A 20170-nucleotide genomic window follows, 5' to 3' on the forward strand; every position below is an offset into this window, starting at 1 on the left:
CAGAAGTGCTCCCCCGTCTAGTACACCCCGACCAATGTGGTTTCGTAGCTGGGAGGAATGAATATGTGATGTCTTCACACCGCGATATGTTTACAACGCAGGCATTAGAATGCAAGTCCTTACACCGACTTGCACTGGAGGGCGCTGGATTTAGGAATAGTATGATTTATTATTCCAACTCCAGCCTACATAACAGTAGGGAAGGTGTTGGAATAGTAAATCATACTATTCATTAGTGTATAGCGCCATCCAGCGCAAGTCATTGTAACAACTTGCGTTGTAATGCCTGCGTTGTAAACGTATTGCGGTGTGAAGACCATGATGTAACGGATGTCTCCTGGGAGGAAGACCTCCCAAAACATACACAGGCTTTTTCAGATTCAGAACAATGTGCGAGGCAGATTCCCTATTGCTGCATGCCTCATGCTGGACCTCGAGAAAGCCTTTGATACTCTAGCATGGCAGTACTTATTTGAGGTTCTGAAACGGGTGGGACTAGGGCCCCAACTCATGACATACATCCAGCTGATGTACACCGGGCTGACCACACGGGTTCGAATAGGCAGGCATATCTGACCCCCCATTTCGATAACGCGCGGAATGCCCCAGGGATGCCCCTTTCCCCGTTATTATTCGCACTCGCAATGGAGCCGCTGGCGATGAGACCGAGGGAAGAGGGCAAAATATGGGGTATACCGCTTGAGGGGCGTACACACAGAGTATCCCTACAAGCAGATGACCTCCTTTACGTCAAGGAGTGGCTTTGACGACACTGCAGCTGCCACGAGATAAGAGAGGGCTGGGAGCCCCATTCTTCGAGGCCTACGTCCTTGCGGTGCAGCTGCCGAGGCTCTCGCGCTGGAAGGCAGGCTGATATCTAGAAGAAACTGAAGCACAGGCGGGAACTCTGGCAATTCCGGAGATAAACTCGGATGCTCATTCCAGGGACCATGCCCAACCCGGCACACCCTCTGCTGGTGAACGTGGCCAGATCCTGCATGCTACGAACCCATCGCCTCTCCAGAGCAGCACCCATGTACTGCCCACTGTTGCTACTAGCTGGTCTCCCTAAAGGTAAGGGGCCCTACACAACGGGAGAATTGTGAGTGTGGACGGAGCACGTGCTCACTGAGATAGAAGCCCTGTTCACCGATGGTCAGCTGACCTCGTTTGCAGAGTAGACGGAAGCGAGTGGGCCCCCCGCCGGACAGTTCTTCGTACACAGGCAACTGGTAGCCGACTGCAGGAAGACGTGGGATCTCACGAACAAGGAACCTAAAACACACCTGGTACTACATATGATCTTAAACATGGGAACAGGGAAACACCTCATCAAGTGGACATCCAAATCGATCATGGAACTAACATGCACGCCACTAACCTAGCTGCGACTCCAATGGGAGAAGGAATTTGGTTGGGCACTACACGATAAAGAATGGCTCACAGCAGTAGCATATCACAAAAAAGTGTCACGCAATCAGCGATTCAAAAATATCCAATTCAACATACTACATTGCGCATATCTCACGCTGTTGCGGCTCAAGCGCTTCTTTCCTGCGACACAGTTTAACTTCCCCCTTTGCCTCGCACCTGATGCCACATTCATCCATATGTTATGGACATGCTCCACACTGCAAGCCTTTTGGGCAAGAGTGCACCCCACACTGTTAACGGTCACGGGACTGACAGGACTTACCATTTGGGAGGCTTGTTCCCTAGGAATATTTAAACAACACAAACAGAGAAAGACGGAGAGCCGATTTGCAATACTAGTCATAATCCTTGCAAAGCGAAGCATTACAATGCACTAGCGATCGCCAGACGGTCCCCCAATAGCTGCATGGCAGGGGGGCAGTCAAGAAATGGGGCGCTGCTGAGGAACACGCCATCCGACAGGAGGAGGCGCGCGGCACAAGGCAAAACCCCATATCCATGGAGTGGGCAATGCTCCTCCACAGCTTTACACAAGCACAAGACACCCCCAGAGGCCACCGATGCGGCACCAGACTCGGGCACACCTTGAACCCCACAAGGACCCCCTGAGTGAAGCCACCCCACTACTGCCCCCAGCAGAATGCTACACTCGTCCTGATGAGGAGTCCCCTCTTGATGACATCGGAACAGCGAAGAGCAATGCCCTTATACCCTGCCCCGTCTCCCTGAGTTCTGTCTCCCCAGTTCGGTTACACAAACTGATTGCTCCTTTCCACAATCATACAGGGACATCAAGGGTACAACAGTTACACCAGAAAATGAGACACTCCCATATGTTACCCGATATTCCCAAACAGGCACACATCTAAGCAGACCCTATGCGAGAAGATAGGTGACTACTCGGTAAACACAATGTTATCCTCCATATTAATGTGGACAATGAATGTTATGCAATGATTAAAGCTATTGACTGAAGTATACCCTGTATGGTAATTGTAAAATCCAATAAAAAGGTTTACAAAAAAAAATACCTATTTACCTTGAAGAGAGCATCACTCATGACGCTTCTTTACACTTACAGCGGTCTCATTGAAGAACCAGCTCTCAATGCCGGCTGTGACACATCGGTTTGAAAACTTACACTTGGAGAGGAACTCTCACTCGTGGGCATTTTAATTCTCGATGTTGAGTTCTTTCTCATGCCACATTTGTTTAAATTTCCACCCTCTTTCAAATTTACTAAGCCATTTTCCTTCCTGCCCTGAGAAGACGCCCCACTCTTAATCCATTCAGGCTTGGAGGAGTTTGTTGCTTCGTGACTCTGCTAGTCTTTTATTATTTATTATTCTACAAACACACTTACCTAAACAAAAAGCCCCTTTCTTTTAATAGGCTGCCAAATCACACCCCACTGTCTCGTCCTGAAGAAGACCCATCGTGATGTCCTCATAAAACAGACATTCTGGGTCGAAACGTCGACGTGCCATCTCTCATGTCCGATAACAGTGTAACCATAAATAAATATTTGAAGGCTCAAGTTACCACTGTATTTATTTGCTTAGACAGAGTTCTAAATGTACTGGCCATCAGTCTGTGTTATCCATGCATCAGTGTTTTCATTTTTTGTTTCCAGTGTCTCACCATATTCACTTCATGTCACAACAGTCACAAATTAATTACGTGTCTCCTTGTATTGCATGACAGCCTGTCCTTCATGAATATGATATAATTTTATATATATCTATATATATATATATATATATATATATATATATATATATATATATATATATATATCTCTATATATATATATATATATATATATATATATATATATATATATATATATATATATATATATATATATATATATATATAAAATACATATATAAATAAAGAGAATATATATACAGGTATCGTTGTAGTGTGTTTGTTTTAAAAAAAATATGTTTTGATGCTCAATCATTGTACCACGATTGCATATTTGAAGTAATTATTTGTTACCCGACGGAACAATACTGTAGACTATGTCATCAATACCCAGGTTCCGAAGGATACTGGGTTACCCCGTTGTCTTTAATTGATGAAGCAGTGTCAGCACAATTTATTTGAGCTCAATTAAATCTTAACCTGTAACATACGTAACACTAACCTATATGCGAATACACACTATTTTACATTTAGATTTAGTAAAATGAATGGTGTATATGTTCTTGATTAACTCTAGTTAAAATATATCTATCTTAATATTGACACGAGTGGGCCTAGGTGCCTGACTTCATTGTCAATAGTGTATAAGTGCTTCTTTTTTTTTTTACAGACACCAGAGTCACTATGTTTTCATTTTAAATTGTTTTCTGTTTGTTTACTTTGGGGAGGTCATATTTGTGACAACTGAATAAATGGACAATGTTTCCCAGCATCTGCATTGGATAAGAGGCAGAGGGGGTGAGTACTGTTTTGGGTGATATCGTGAAGGCTGAGACAATGTCAGAAGTTGGTATTGTATTAATCGTGAGAAGGAAGCCAACACCATGTGCAATGGTGAATCTGTCTTTTGATTGGTTTTTACTCTGTGGGAACCTGTAGAATTTATCATTTGGATGAAAATTCATATTTAACTGTGTGAAGCTGTCTATGTAATTGAAATTTGCCTCTGTCCACTTTTGCAGGCGGATATCCCTTTCCCTCTTTTGAGACCCATTACTCCCTATTTTCTGCTCATGGAGCTACTCTCGAGAGCAAGCACATTCTTTCTCATTCTAATCAAGACCTTCATTTGGTTCTTCTTTTGATGCTGACACCTGCTGCTTCAGAAATGTTCCGACTTATACACAAACTTAGTTTACCATTAAGGAGTTTCTCTTTATGGGAATGGAATTTTCTCTTATTTTGCATATGCTGTCTTTAATGAGATGTACTTGAATTTGCTGATTTGAATTGCCTGTATTTTATTCATACATATATACAACCAGAGGAATATCCTACCTTGCTGCCAAGACCTGGAACACCCTTCCTTGCCACCTAAGGCAATCCATGTCGTTGACCCAATTCAGGAAGGACCTCAAGACCTGGCTCTTCAACTGAACCTCCACACCCAGACAGATTAGCAGCCCCCCCCCCCCCCCAGCGCCTTGAGACCCTCACAGGTAAGTATCCGCGCTTTACAAACCCCTAATTGATTGGTTGGTAAATGGTGTATTCAGGCTACTATTGATTTATGCTTAATTGATTTTATTTCAGTTTGTAACTTTACAAATTTGCTAATAAACCTTCACGGTATGCAGACTTACTCCTCCCTGTTGCTACTGTGAGGCAAAATCTGCTTCTCTACAATTGAGATGTTACTGAATGTGTGATTTCAGCTTCAGTCTGAGATAAAGATCCACCCTAGTGGGCATAGCAGAGTTCCACATTTGTGGCAAGTTTGGGTAAAGCAAATACCATAATTATCTATCTTGCTATCACCATCAAAGAAAGTTGCATGCATGAGCAAACCAGCACTTAATCCCATCTTGAGCCCACCTACTATTCTTAGGGAGCTCATGGACATGCATACCTATTTCAGTCTTCAGACCCAGGCCATGAGTCACTCTATGTCAAGATGAATGTCATCATTGCTGCATCCCACTATCCAACGTTCCAGGATGCTGACAGGATTCTGCACTTAGAGTCAACACAGATCCCCATACATTACATTTGACATCATAAATTCACATACACAACTCTATCAGAAACCTCCACCTCCTGGAATGTCGCAAGTCCTAAGAATGAATTACGAGACAACAATACAATTGCTTTCTTAACAAAATGGAACCTTGTATTCATTCAGGAAACCTGGAACTTCTCATTGCCTTTGGGGGGGTTTCTGCAAAACGTTATCCCAGCTGAACAAATAAGAAATACATTCGGGGGGGGAATTTCAATTTACATCTACACAGCTATTAAAATTAACAGTATTAAGATAATCCATTTCTTCTTTTGCATACCCTGCTTCTCTTCGCTCTGCCGCTTCCTTAAATTCTCTTATCAAATATCACATCACAAAGGAAATCAAACAGTATCCCTTCAATTAATAGTTTATCAATGTTCATTTTCGTATTAATTTGTTTTTATTGCCATGCCTGAACACTTTTGTTAATTCATAATAGGAAACCCTCGTAACCTTCTTAGCGGCCTAAGATCTCTAGAGCTCGTTTACTCTCTCAAAGTATCACTTTTCTTATTGTTGCTCAAGCTCTTAGATGCCACATCCAAACTCTGGCTGTATTTCTTTCCCTTGTTAGTGTCTTATGCAGCCCAATGCATTCTTTGAAACTCACATGGGAGAAACCTTCAGTCTTATTCTTCGAATTCTATGTGATGACATCATTTCGGGTACTTGACCATTTTTTCATTAATTAGCCAGTTGTAGGGTCTATCACCACATGCATTTTGAACTCAAAATTTTCACTGAAGTAGTTTTGAAGGAGCAGGATAATTGATAAAGGATGCCACATCCTCCTTTAACACAAGAACATCGTCGTTTAGTCACACTCGCTTACAGGTTTCAAAGATAACTAGCCATTCTTCAAGGATGGAAAGAACGGCATTGGTAAGGGCCAAGCCGATTGCTAAGTGCAGGAGTAAAAATTTGTATGACCTACAAAAGCAGCAGTACTTTAAACACATTCACTTGTGTCACCACCAGAGATGGCGGCCAAATGTTCTCTTCTAATGAACCATGAGGTAGATGTGCCCAGGCTGGAACACAGCCACGGAGTCTTGAAGCACATGAAAGGGAAGAGGCTGGCAGGGCTGGGGCAGCAACTTCCACAAATGAACCTTCACTTCCATACACCAGTCATGTTGGGAGTGTTTACCCAATAGTTAGAGGTGCAGAAAGGCGAAACACTTTGAATCTGCAACCAGTCTCTGTGAAAACAGCCAGTCCATTTTTTTCGATAAGGTATAACAATCTAATTCTCGAAGCAATGGCCACAACACCAAATATGCAAGCCAAGGGTAGTGTACTGAGCCTACTACCTACAACATTTTAAACTATAAAAACGGATATTCACCAGTTATAGTTTGCTGAGCTAACTAGAACTTTCATCCCCAACATACCCAGTCCTGTCATCAGTGATGTCATTTGAAATGCTATCAGTTAAATCATCATTGATGTCATTGAACATGTCATGAGTGATGCATGCTGGGAGGTCATAAGCAGAGCGTTGTGGGGGCACAAGTTCTAGTTAGCTCAGTAAACTATAGCTAGCAATATATGAGAATAGGTACAATATTAACCAGCACTCGGAAGATATACACATTCATGTCTTCACCAAAGATTTATATTCATATTATTTTATTATTATTATTATTATTACTATTATTATTATTATTATTATTATGATTATTATGATTATTATTATTATTATTATGATAATTATTATTATTATAATTGTTCTTGTTATTATGATGCTAATTATTATTATTATTAGCAATAATGATAATAATGATAATAATAATAATAATAATAATAATAATAATAATAATAATAATAATAATAATAATAATAGTAATAATAATAATAATATTAAAAATATTGTGCCATAGCCCAGTGGGTTCTTTGGTACTGATGATAAACAGCATTTGAAAGTAAACCATTATAGTTTGTCATACAATGAGCCTTCAATGTATTTAGCAACAAATGTACCCTGTTCAGTCAATAAAATGCAACTGAAAAAATAAATGCAGGCTTAATCGAATAAACAGTGAAAATGCAACAATACTAATTTTGTGAAGACTTGACATCAGTGAAATAGCGTATAAACATTGAAATAATGCATGAGGCAAATTAATGCCTAGTTTGCAGGAAGACAGTGAAGTGTGGACATCTTTTAGTAATGAACCACAGAACAGAGATAATTATTTCAGATGAATATAGCATCACAGTGAGTGGCTTCTGGCAGTCTAAAAGAGCCTGAAATTAGAACATAAATGAATACATGCATCTTTAGGCAACCCTTCCTCACTTGTTTGTGATTCCCTAAGTCTGAATAAAGTACAAACGGGAACACATTGTTCCCAGTAAGAAGTCATAACCTGGATATTATTGCAGTTCTCGTGTTTAAAGCATTTCTTTCAGTCAAACCAGTCAGTAAATTCACTGCATTAATGCAGTATTAAATTGCAGCACTCTGGTTCTTAAATGAACCTCTGGAATCAAATATCACCCCAAAATATCTTAAATGAACCTCTGGAATCAAATATCACCCCCAAATATCTATACTCTAAGTAGTATTAGAGTATAGGTATTTGGGAGTGATATTAGAGTCCAGAGGTTCATTTAAGAAGCAGTGTGCTGTAATTTTAAGAAGGAATAATTCATTAGTTGTTGCGTTTGCCTCACTACCGAACTCCTTAAAAGGCTTGCCCCTTCAGCCCCTCCTGCAAGTGCACGCCCCTTCATTGATGTAAGGTGTGGAGACACTAAGAGGAAAAGCTGATAACATCATAGATAACTTCATGGTAGGAACGTATCGCCACCTTTTTAAATTACCTCAACAGGCTTCACCAGCCCAAATTCGTTTAGAGTTTGTCCTCAGGTAACAAGATATAAGTAGCCTTGGAGCATATTTGAAATTCTGTTATAAATTTAAAAATGATACAAGAGCCACAATTAGTGCAATTGTGTGGGAGGCAATAAGTGACCCTAGAAATTCTGCAACACTTGAATACTTGGCTATAACGACTTTTAAGGTAGAAGAACTCTGGGCTTTATCCCTCTCTCAAATGGCATTCAAAAGAGTCATTAATGGAATTGGCAAAAAGGTTTTATCTTTGATGGATCGAGAGGCGTTAACAAACAGAGCTCGTGCATGGATGGTCACCGCTACATATGAACCTTTGGCATTTCGGAACTACTTGGGAGGCCTCAATGGATTACATTCCAGCTTGGAAACTTCCAATTTCCCTTTAATTCACCAACTTGGAAGGTGCAGACTAAAGGAATGGCATGCTGTCTCTGTAATTATTATAGAGAAGACATTTGTCAAATTGTCTGCTGCTGCCCAGCCTTAATGAAAGAGGTCAAAAGTTTGTTGACACAGTATTTTAACCAGAATATTATGCACACATGTTGGCAAGCAGTTATAGCTTGTCTTCTAGGGGACCTGATATTTTCTGGACATTTTTTAAAATATATGTCCATTGGTGATGGGAATCTTGCAAAGTGCAAGCCGTAATGGCCGTTGTCAGGGGTACAAGTAGACTGTATGAGGCATAGCTACAATGAGTTAGTTTTTACTTTGCATAACGGGCTCTTCTGATGTTTGATTAAATAGGATGGTTTTAACTATGACTAATATATAGTATTGAGATGAGAAAGGATTCCATCAAAGGCACATTGTAGGCGCAATGGTATTAAACAAGGGCGACAAGGCTTATAAGATGCAAAAACTGCAGTTGTCACCCTTATAATTACCTTTGGCGTATGATTGAATGCACTAATTATTTATGATTATTATTTAGTACCAGGATGACAGAGGATTCCATCAAGACGCGTTTCACTTTATAAACAATTTTGCACAAATCAAATGGTGGTTTAACCAACAACAGTGTAAATAAGAAATCTTAGGCATTAATGGTCTAAATATGTGCAATACGATTTATGAAATGTCATAACTGTAGATTGGTGCACTCATAACTAGTTCTTACTTTCAAGCTTTGAATATATCATGAAGATTGTAACTGTTTTAAGATGGTTTTTAAAATGCTATTAATTCACAATGCGTTATATGGTGATTTAATTGTGTCATATTGTAAGTTTTAATTAACTGAACAATAAAGTACTCATTCATTCATGTGCCTTTTTTCTCTTTTGTCAATCTCTTCACTTTAACTGTACACTATCGACCATCTTTCATCACACACACATCCATCCACAAATAATGCAGTTGGTGTAATTCAAAGGTACTGTGTTCCCGAATAATATGCTTGGGATAGCCAATGACATTGTACAGCAATCAATCATTCAAAAACTTGCAAGCATTTCTACTCACCGTAATATTTTCTAAGTTGGCATATTTTTTTCATTTCTGTAGCACATCGATTTTCATACAGTTCAACATCTTACACACCTATCCCTTCACCTTACTCTCATTCACTTTGTCGTTCACTTGCTGCTCCCATTTAATAGGTGGCCGCACCTCTGACTCGGGTCAAGTTCTTGCGCTTACACATAACTTGAATTACCCACTTTCAGAAAATTGCAGATTTGGATCTTTTTTGTGAGCTCATGCCATTCTTTCAAGCACAATTATGTATCTTTATCAATATTTTGAGATCTGGCATTTCCTCAAGTGTGGAGGGGGAGGGAGCTGTGCCTTTGCTTTTAGACTTATCAATGACTTAAGGTGGGGAATCTAGCACTCATACATTTGGAGGGGAAGCGCCCCACTTATTTCCACAGTGACAACCTGGAGGGGAACCACCCCTACTAAAACATTTGAGTACTCGCAACCTCTGAGGGCGATACCTGGCACGGATAATCTATCTTCCATGCCTGTGAGATTACTTGAATAAGTGTAAGGTTCTCCATCACACCTGCCTCTAACCTCAAAACATTTTTCACACCTGACGGGGCTATCTCCTTAGCATACGCTACCCTTCCTATGACGGAAAACACTCACACTTTTCCTACAATGGTCTTATTGGTGTTGGGAAAGGGAAGAAAAAAATCTGGCAGTTCTTTCGCTTCTCACAGTGGACCTGATTACAGTCTATCTATGTATTCCTTGGGTAAACATTACACCCCGTCCCCTGCCCCATGCCTCTCTTCAGTCACAGAACTACTAGGGTTACGCGTCTACCCCTTGCTAATGCACCAAAGTCAAATACCCCTCTGTTTGGCACTCTTTCCACATCTGCCGGGATCAGTGCGACTTGGCTGACGCAAATCACCTGAGCCAATGATAAGTGTCAACAGGGTGCCCACATTTCTCTACCATTCTGTCAATGCCAAGTTCTTAAATAAAATTAATTAGCAGGATGTTTGTTGAGCAACGTTTATTCCGTTGAATGACACACACAGAGCTGATGCTCAAGCAATGTTAGCACAATATCACTAAATACAGGCAGATATAGCCTTGTCCTGCAATGGAATTTTACCAAACAGTTAAGTTCACACAGAGAGAACAATAAGCATTCATTAGCAATATTTAATACCTCAACCTGGTAAAGAGGATAGGACTGATGGAAAAAAGAGCAATTTAAACACCGTTGTCCAACCTTGAAATTTATCTGCAGCCTGGGACTGGCACATTGTGCTGTCCTCGCCTATTCTCACAGCAAAAGACCACCTACAGCCTCTAAATGTTTGTTCTAAAGCATGTTCATTTATTGTAGTGATGCAACCACGTGGTCTAAGCAAGATGGGGTCAGTTAGGTTTTATAATTTTGGCCTAGGAATTCACACATGCATATCGATGTAGGTGGTTATGTCAGGTTCATGATACAGGTTCATGAAATTAACGCTTTTAATTCTTTTAATTAATGTTGATTAGAACATACATACTTGTGACAAAAATAATGCATTGACATATTCTGTATGGAGGCTAATAATGTAGTATACTTGTCAGATACTTGCAGAGATTACAACTGGTGACGTGTATTTAAATGTATGAGGAAAAATTCACAAAGTACAACTAGGTAATTCGCTGTTCTCCCAATAGAAGAATGATAGTAAGGGTACACTGGTACAACAAAATTCTGCCGGTGATACTTACATGCTTGTTTGCTTGAAAGACCTTTGCCTTCCCTCCTAACTGGCTGTAAACAATTTGACATAGACAGTGAGTTTGTTCATCACTCACTTAACTGATGGGCCATATTGGACTATAAAACTGCCAAACATCTGATATTTTGAACCTACATTAGCTTTGTTGTTTTTTGTAGAAGCAAAATCAGTTACTTTCCTAGGTGTGGCTGCATCGTGTTACTGTTGATAACAGTGTCAGCCAAACTGTGTTTTTAAGATAGCAAGACTTATGTTTTGTGAAATTGCAAAGTTTTAATTGTGTCTATTTTTAAAGAATACTTGTTGCACTGATTGTTAAGGCTCGTGTTTTTTAAAAAGAGTCTCTTTCTTATACGGAATCTCTGTAACTACTGTGTGAAGGGGGAAGGAAGAGCGGACCATAGAAAACACAGTTTGCACTTTAGGCTCAGGAGCATAGAGATGCTAGTGAGGGCAGCACTCTACCTGTTTTGTCATCAGCCTTAAAAGGGCTGCTGGTATGAGGGGGCAACGGGTGAGGTGAGCTCTGCATCGTGTTACTGCCGATAACTATGGCAACACAGACTGTGTATTTAAGATAGCTAGGCTTATATTTTGAGAAATTATAAAGTTTTAATTGTGTCCATTTTTAAAGAATACTTTTTGTACAGATTTTTATTCCTTGTTTTTTAATACAGAGTCTGTTCTTTTTATATGGAAACTCTGTAAAGACTGTTTAAAGGGGGGAGGGAGAGCGGGATCATATAAAACACTGTTTGCTCTTTAGGCTCAGGAGGATAGAGACACTAGTGAAGGTAGCGCTCTAGGGGGCATACTCTTAAGAACGTGTGATAATCATCGCAAAATTAGCTTAACGCAACTTTGCATATCGCAGTCTATCGCGGTAAAACAACGCTGTGTTAACGTAGTATCTCAACCCGGTGGCAGTATGCAATAGTCCCACGATAATGTGTCAAATGACCGCGTTAAAATCAACGTGACGCCGCAAAAATGTGAAAAACACTAACGCCCAAAAAGTTGCAATGATGCCAATCGCACTACAAAAATCAGTGATAACCAGCGAGAGGCCAGGAATTCCCACGCATCATGCGGGTAAATGCACTACAAAAGTAGAACAAGAAAAACACACCAAAAACAAAATAAACCCCACAAGCCCCACAGACCCCCAGCAAGGAAACTCGGGGTCGGGGAAGGCCAAGGAGAAGACAAAGAGGATTCAGTCCGCATGACAACCGGATCATCGTCACACAGTTGACAAAACACCAACAACAACTGTCCGTCACATCCACCATGTCATTGGCAACACATGTGAAAAGCCAAACCAAGCAGAAACCCGCTGCCAACAGGAAGGCAGCAATGTCGAATGGAGGTGGGAGGAGCTAGAGCAAATGGTGGCCACAGTCATCAGTGTGGAGACGGTGCAAGGAGTCTGGAGTCCGGAAACTGCTGGACATGACCTGACACAACATCAACAGGGTAAATAACGAACAGGGACTGGGAGCATGGGGAGTGACGGGCACAATGGCACACATGCACAACAACGTGTAGCACACTCACAATGACTAAGGGTGGGCGGCGTGCTCCGCTTCGCCCACGGAGTGCACGTAGCGCTGCCTGCTTCGCCGTTTACAAAGTAGGCATAGCAGGCAGCGCTACGGCCACGCCGCTGCGAAGCAAAGCTGCCCGCCACCTGCCGCCCGCCTGCCCTCATTTAAAAATACTTAAAAGAATATAAAAAGTAAATTAAAGACCTTACCTGAAGTGCGGCGTCCCAGGGCTCCCTCTTCTTACTTGCCGGTAACTTCTTCGAAAAAAATGCGCATGCGCCGGCGTCCGACTTTGCACCAGTTCAGAGCAGGTGTTAATTTCCTGCTGCTAACGCACCTTAGCATGTTCTGTAGTCTTTTCGGTGATCTGGCTGGTCGTTGAGAATACTGAGGTGTGGTTTTGTTGCGGCTTTTTGCTCAGGAATCCCTACTCTGCATCTCATTAGCGATAGTTGCCGGGGTCATCTGTGGCGATGTTTTTTGCGGATGCTATCGCAGGTAAACTGGTGGAATGAGCTGTAAGCAACAGCTTGTGAATGGGGCGATACATTTATCGTGACTTTGGCTGCGCTAAAGTGCTGATAACTTGGCGATAGGTCCTTGAGAATATGCCCCAAGATGTTTTGATATTAGCCTTTAAAGGGCTGCTGAGATGCGAGAGCACATCATGATGTGAGTGCTGCATCGTGTAGCTGCCGATAACTGTGTCATCCAAACTGTTTTTAAGATAGCTGAGAAGGGGCAACAATATTATTCCCTCTGTAATTTCACATTGGTTTGAACGCACCCAGGCCCACAATATGGAACATTGGTTTCATTAGTTGCAGATCTCTTCCATGCCATAAATTTGAGCTTTATACACTGTGGGAGGAGGAACAGTCCGATGCCCTGTTTCTGACAGAGACATGGCTCCACAATTGATCCATTCTGGACATTAATCAGGCTCTCCCCAGGATACTATATTTGTAAGATAGATCGTACACATGAAAGTGGTGAGGGGATTGCTATCATACTAAAGGTTGCCTATAAATGCTTGTACAACCCCCTCTCTATACCAGTGTCTGAAAGTTTGGATTTCAACATAAATGTCTCTTTTCCTTCACAGGAATTTTATCATATAGACTACCTGGTCCATACACCAGGTTTGAGGAGGCTCTACCGGAGATAGTTGCCTGCCATGCCACGGAATTTTTTTTTGATCCTTTTAGGGGATTTGAATATCCATTTTGAAGAGACAAACAATCATATGGTCTCAACTTTTATGCAAGATTTAGAATCTTTAACACTAAAACAAAGGCTGGATGGGCCCACCCATGACAAAGGTCACCTTCTAGACCCAGTGTTTAGTAATGAGTGTAGCCTAAAAATCAAGGCCATTTTCCTATGATTTGGACAGACCATTCCTTTATTCTACTTACCCTAGAGAGTCCTTCCCAATTGCTGGATCGGAAGGGCCCGACCAGCCAAGGTCGGAGATGGTCAAAACTAAATAAAGATAACTGGTTGTCGTTGTTGGCAGCTCCCGACGTGCCTTAGGGGGTGAGCCCTCTGCAGCAAATGCTATGGCAAATAAGTGGATTACTGATTCACTGGATGAGGTAATTCCCACATCCACTTTAAAAAAGGGTACTAAAGAAAGAACAGCTCCTTGGTTCAATTCTTACATAATCTCCCTTAAAAAAGGCTGCAAAGACTAGAAAGAAAGTGGAGGCTAAACTCCAATGGAAACATAAAACTTGCATATCAGGCAGCTGTTCGACATTACCATCAAGAAATTAAAAAAGTACCAGGCTTCCTATTATGAAGATTTAATGGTTAAGGCATCAAATGCCCTAAGAGATCTATTGTGGAATGTGAAATCTTGCTCCTCTTCTAAAATCGAAAACTCACTGCCTATTCCCTCTGAAGCTTGCTGCAATGAATTAGCAGCCTGCTTCCAAGGTAAGGTTTCTACAATCTATAATGTGCTTCAAAAGACAAGGGAAACACTTTCAATGGACTAGAGATACTGTCCAGGTCTGGGGAGGTGATGTGTCTCCAGCCGCGGCCCATACAGATAAGAGCGGTGGGACCAGCTGGGGGGGATTTTGACGATGACGAAGGAAAATTAAATAAATAATAATTTTTCCCTCATCGTCGTCTGTTGAAATCCCCCCCACCTGGCCCCAGCACTCTTACCTGCATGGGCCACGGCTGTGTGTCTCTCCAATTTTCCCTTGATAACAGAAGATGCACTCCCCATCTTATTTGGGAAAGTTAAATTAGGCTCTCCCTTAGATGTGGCTCTGCCTCACATCCTTCTACATGGATATAGAGAAATCTTTCCCATTTTTCATGAACTTTTGAATCTTTCTATTATCACTGGTATAGTTCCCCGAGAATGGATATATATACCATGGTCAAGCCACTGCAAAAACAGTCAAATCTTGACTCGGCATGTCCTGGGAACCACCGACCTATATCTCTGAGAAAAGTCTTAGAAAACTATGTTAACTAACACCTCTCCCTGCATTTAGAAGAGAACTCCCTCTTTGTCCGGCTTCCGTCCAAAACATAGTATGGAATCAGCTCTACTAGCAGCAACGGAGGAGGTTAAATGGCTACTGGACAAAGGAGGGGCAGCAGCAATTATTCTCCTCAACCTGAGTGCTGCGTTCGACCATGAGATCTTGGCACTCAGGTTTAAGGAAACAGGGATAAGGAGTGGCACGTTAAAGTGGTTCTCCTCATTTCTAAAAGAAAGATCATTTCAGGTCTGTGAATCCCCTTGTTACTCAGATGTTATTCCTTTGAAATGTGGGGTTCTGGAGGGATCAGCACTAAGCGATTGGCTACTATTGTAAAAAGATTCAGAGTGTCAATTGTCTCCTATGCCGATGACATGCAGTTGGGCATTTCTCTTGCCCCAGAGGCTGGCTTACAGCATCAGCTGGCCCCTAGTCTTGAGAAAGTGGCCATCTGGATGGTAGATTGCTCGCTAAAATGAAATGGAGACAAGACTGTAAATGATGTTAGTGGAGAATAATGTAACCCCGCGATCACACCAGGGTGGCTTGACTGTCTGGGCAGCCCACCCCCCCTCGTCCCCCATAAAAAGTTTGGGCATGTGGCTGGATAGTTCCTTGTTCATATAAGCACAAGCACAAAAAAGTGATTTCGTATTGCTTCACTATGATGAGAACTCTATACAAAAACCTTGACTTACTAACAGTACACTTTAGGAGGATTGTTGTCCAGGCACTCATTTGTTCTCGTCTGGACTATGGGAACTCTTTATATTTAGGTTCACCTGTGTGGGTGGTCAAGAGACTTCAAGTGGTTCGAAATGCAGCGGCAAGGACCATTTTTAATGTGACCAAATACCAAATATGTCTCAGCTTAAAGAACATTAGCCTCCTTACACTGGCTTCCAGTAGAGCAGAGAATTAAGTTTAAGGCACTATGCAAGGAAGCAAACCGCAGGTGACCCTCTATGATCAGGGCCCTTTTGGTACTCTACACCCCTAATATGATGCTAAGATCCTCCAACTCTGCCCTGCTGAACAGGGCTGGACTGGGAACCAAAACCGGCCCTGGCAAAGTGCTCGGCCGGCCCCCCGGGGCTTGGGGGAGCCGCCGAGCTCTTTGCCAGGGCCGGTTTTCTGCCGATTTTGTTACAGGGCCGAAACGGCCCTGTTACAAAAACGGCCCCCAGGTGCCCAAAACCGGCCCCCACCCGTGAGGCGCACCGGGGGATTGCCTGGTGCCCGCTACGGCCAGTCCGGGCCTGCTGCTGAAGGTCCAGCGTATTCAAAGGGCCAGATGGGATGGAAGATCCTTCTCATTTCTGTCCCCCAAACTTTTAAATGCAATACCAACTGTTTGAGGACTGAAATAATGAGAACAAGTTTAGAAAGTAGCTACAAATTTGGCTGTTTCCCAACTACTCCTGTCTGGCATAGTTTGAGAGGTTGCTAGGTGCGGATTATAACTCATGCACTGCTGAGAAACCTTAGGGTAGTTACACACTTTATAAAATGGTTTAACATGAATATCAGTTCCAGAATATCGAGGCATGCAGATCCAAAATATTGAAAGGTAAGTATGTATAGATTTTCTATACATAGCCCCGTATATCTGTACCATGGTGATTTATATATTTTCAGGGTACGTAGATGTGGAGTTATGAATAGTAAATGTATACTTCCCTATATTCACTAACCTTTTGATATTTTGTTTCCGTGATATTCTGCCCACGATATTCTTGTATGTCGATATTCTTGGACTCGGTATTCAGTACAACCTCTTCCTATTGTAACATCTTTTAATTGTCTTTTGACTCATGCTGATAGCATTAAATCAACTGGGAACATGAACAGTTTATGTCCACAGAGAGGACAAAACGTCCTGGTGAATTGAATGAATGGCAGCAATACTCTTCGACTATAGAGTTAATGGATAGGTTAGTTAAATCCTCTGACAGCCATAATCCTTAAACACTTTGGCTTCAGGCACACTCTTTACTAGGCACTTTAGCCAGCAAGAAAAACTGTTTGAATTCTAAAAGTTTAAACGAATATAAGCATGGTACACTCCTGGCCTGAAATGTTTGAGATCTAACCTCAGGGTGGTGCAGAGAATGTACCATAAAAAAATGAAACCCTGCAATTGAATCAAAGGTATTACATCAGCTACAAGAAAATGTTGTGAAACAGGAAAGCAACAACTATGAGCGATAATCATCCGTATGCACTTTCTGCTATTTCCGATAGGAGAGCTCAAAGCAGCCTGCAGTAATCAACCTATAGATTCACTAAACTGTAGGCTCTGTACTACAAAATTTATATATTTTCACAGTTTATGTTGATGTCTTGGGGTGACAATAGAAAGACAAATGCTGTTAAGACAATTATTTTTAGTCAATGGGATATTCAGGTGCAGAGATGCAATGAAGTGCTGTTTAAAAACTGGTAACATAATATTGCTGTGCTATCAACAAATGTTTGCATCTAGTTTTAAAAAAAGGATGCACTAACACATATTAACTGCTAATGCTATTTTACAATCGGAGAGTTGCCCCTATAAGCCGTTAAATTATTTAAATTAATTGTTATCATAGTAGGCATACTTTGAGCATGAATTTATCACATTGATTTTTAACACATTGACGTCAATGTTTGAAACATTTGTACAATGTAGAATAGTGCCCTCTAAGTAAAGACAGTTGAATAATATTTTGTCAATCTATTTTTCCTGCCATGATCATCTTGTTTTTAATTTCTGTAATAGAAGGGTAGCTGTATCTTGACAATAGGACAAAGACTAGGATTTAATTTGTTTGTACTATATGTTATTGTCTGTTTGTTTGCTTAGAATTAATATGATGTATTAAAAGTATTTACTGCTAAGGAAACATAGCACATTATGTATCTGTGTTTCATTATAGAGATTATAGAGCTTCTAATGTCACTGCAAAATGCAACTATTCTGCTGTGATGGTTTTATTCTCAAAGATGCCTTATTCCTAGGGTGATTACCATCTTTATTTAAGCCAGTGCAAGTATATGGAAAAAAAGTTTATCAAATATAATTTTATCAGTAGCGGTCCGTGGAGGGAGTTCGGTGGGGCAGTGAGGCGGGGCGGGGGAGGGGCAGGGTGGGGAAATGTAAACACCAGAATATGGATGAACGGAGGTAAGTACACATTTAAATAAATAAAACGAATTTCATTGCACGCGCTGCATTTTGTACCTTGATTAAAAGCGATGCTGATACAAATTGTGATGCATAAGCACATATTTTGAAATGAAGAGAGACTTATTAAAAATAGGCTTATTAAAAAGAACACCACTCCAGATTATGGGTTGGTGGACAGGGTTTGGATACATACAAAACATCGGTGTACTTCAGTTCTCATGAAGAAATCTTTGTTTTTGGCTAATGTTGGATCATTAAGATAATTTATCCTATGATCATGAAGTGTATTTCTTCCAACCTGCTATAAATATTTAGAGTTTTGTGGTAGTACCTTTAATTTTCTGTGGTTGAAGAAGTCTGTGGGGAACTATTTGAAGTACAGAATATCCTTGATGGTAGAATTAATGAGCATTGGTTAGGCATTCAATTAATTGGTGAGCTTTGGGTTCTGAGAATCAAGCGTGAGATTGCAACTGTTTATAGATGAAGTGAAGTGCAAGCTGAAAGAATTGCTGAGAATTCTTCTGGAGAATTGGATAATCATTTGGGGTTGCTCAGCAGCCCCCTTCAAGGAATATTCAAAAGTCTTGTCTTGGTGAACCCATAAAGTCACAAAATTAACCTGAACTCACCCCCCTGGTAGCTATGGCACAGAGCAGACAGACGTAATTTAGGCAAAGTGTAAAGTATTCATGCAGTACCAAAAAAGTAATAAAGCCAAAACACCAAGAATTCAAAATCCCAAATCGAACTAGAAACATTGCGCATCGTTTAATAAACAAAATTACACCAATCTATAATAATTCAATTAGGGGACACAGAAATATGAATTTCTAAAGTTTTAAGTAGAAATAACATCAAGAAAATGTAAAGTGTCAATGATAGTCAATGGTAGTCATAGACCAGGTCCAAAGTGTAATTTCAGGCTTACCATAATGGAGCCTGGGTCAGCTACAGCAAGTGGATTGCTCCATGTGGAAGTCTGAAAGTCAACAAATTTGAAAATGCTTTTAAGTCCCTCTGGGCTGGAAAAAAGTTGCCAAACATTCTTCAGGTGTCCAAACAATCATACAGGTATACTTCTAAAACAGTCAGGATCTCAGGCAAGGCACTTACAGGCTTACAAGGTGGTAGGCAGAGGCTGACAGCAGGGTCCAGTCCAGATCCATTTGCCATTGGACAACTGAGTACTTCCAGGAAAAGTCCTCTTGAAGCTTGTGGTGTTCCTGTAGCCATACAAGAGGTCAGCAAACTGAGTCTTGGAGTCCACTTTTTTGTCATGATTACAATGGGGAGCAGATCCAGTCCTTCAGGGTTCCTCTCACGTTGCAGATAGCAGGTTAAGTCCTCCTTCTGGAGGTCCATAAATTGTTCTGTCCAGAATACTTGAGGATCCACATTTATGTCTGGCATCAGTGGGTGTGGGTGACTCCTGGGCAAGCCATAACCAATGGAAGTAAAAGCCCTGGGGCAGCCTAACCCACGATTTCAGTAATATCTGTTTGCCCCACTTCAAACAAGACTAAAATGCTATGTACCAGGGTATTTTTAAACTAGTGAAAGTCTTTGAACACATTAAACTTAGGCTCAGAGTTTTATGGGTGTGTAGCGAAGTGCACTATGGTAATCACCAGTGTCTTCCCACACCTAACAGTAAAATCCAGTGTGAAGCAGACACTGTACCTACAACAAGCCCAGAGACAGATGTCTGGTATTACAAATGCTGAGCCGTTCA

The sequence above is a fragment of the Triturus cristatus genome, chromosome 3_2, assembly GCF_964204655.1.
Source record: "Triturus cristatus chromosome 3_2, aTriCri1.1, whole genome shotgun sequence".
In the NCBI taxonomy this organism is placed as follows: domain Eukaryota; kingdom Metazoa; phylum Chordata; class Amphibia; order Caudata; family Salamandridae; genus Triturus; species Triturus cristatus.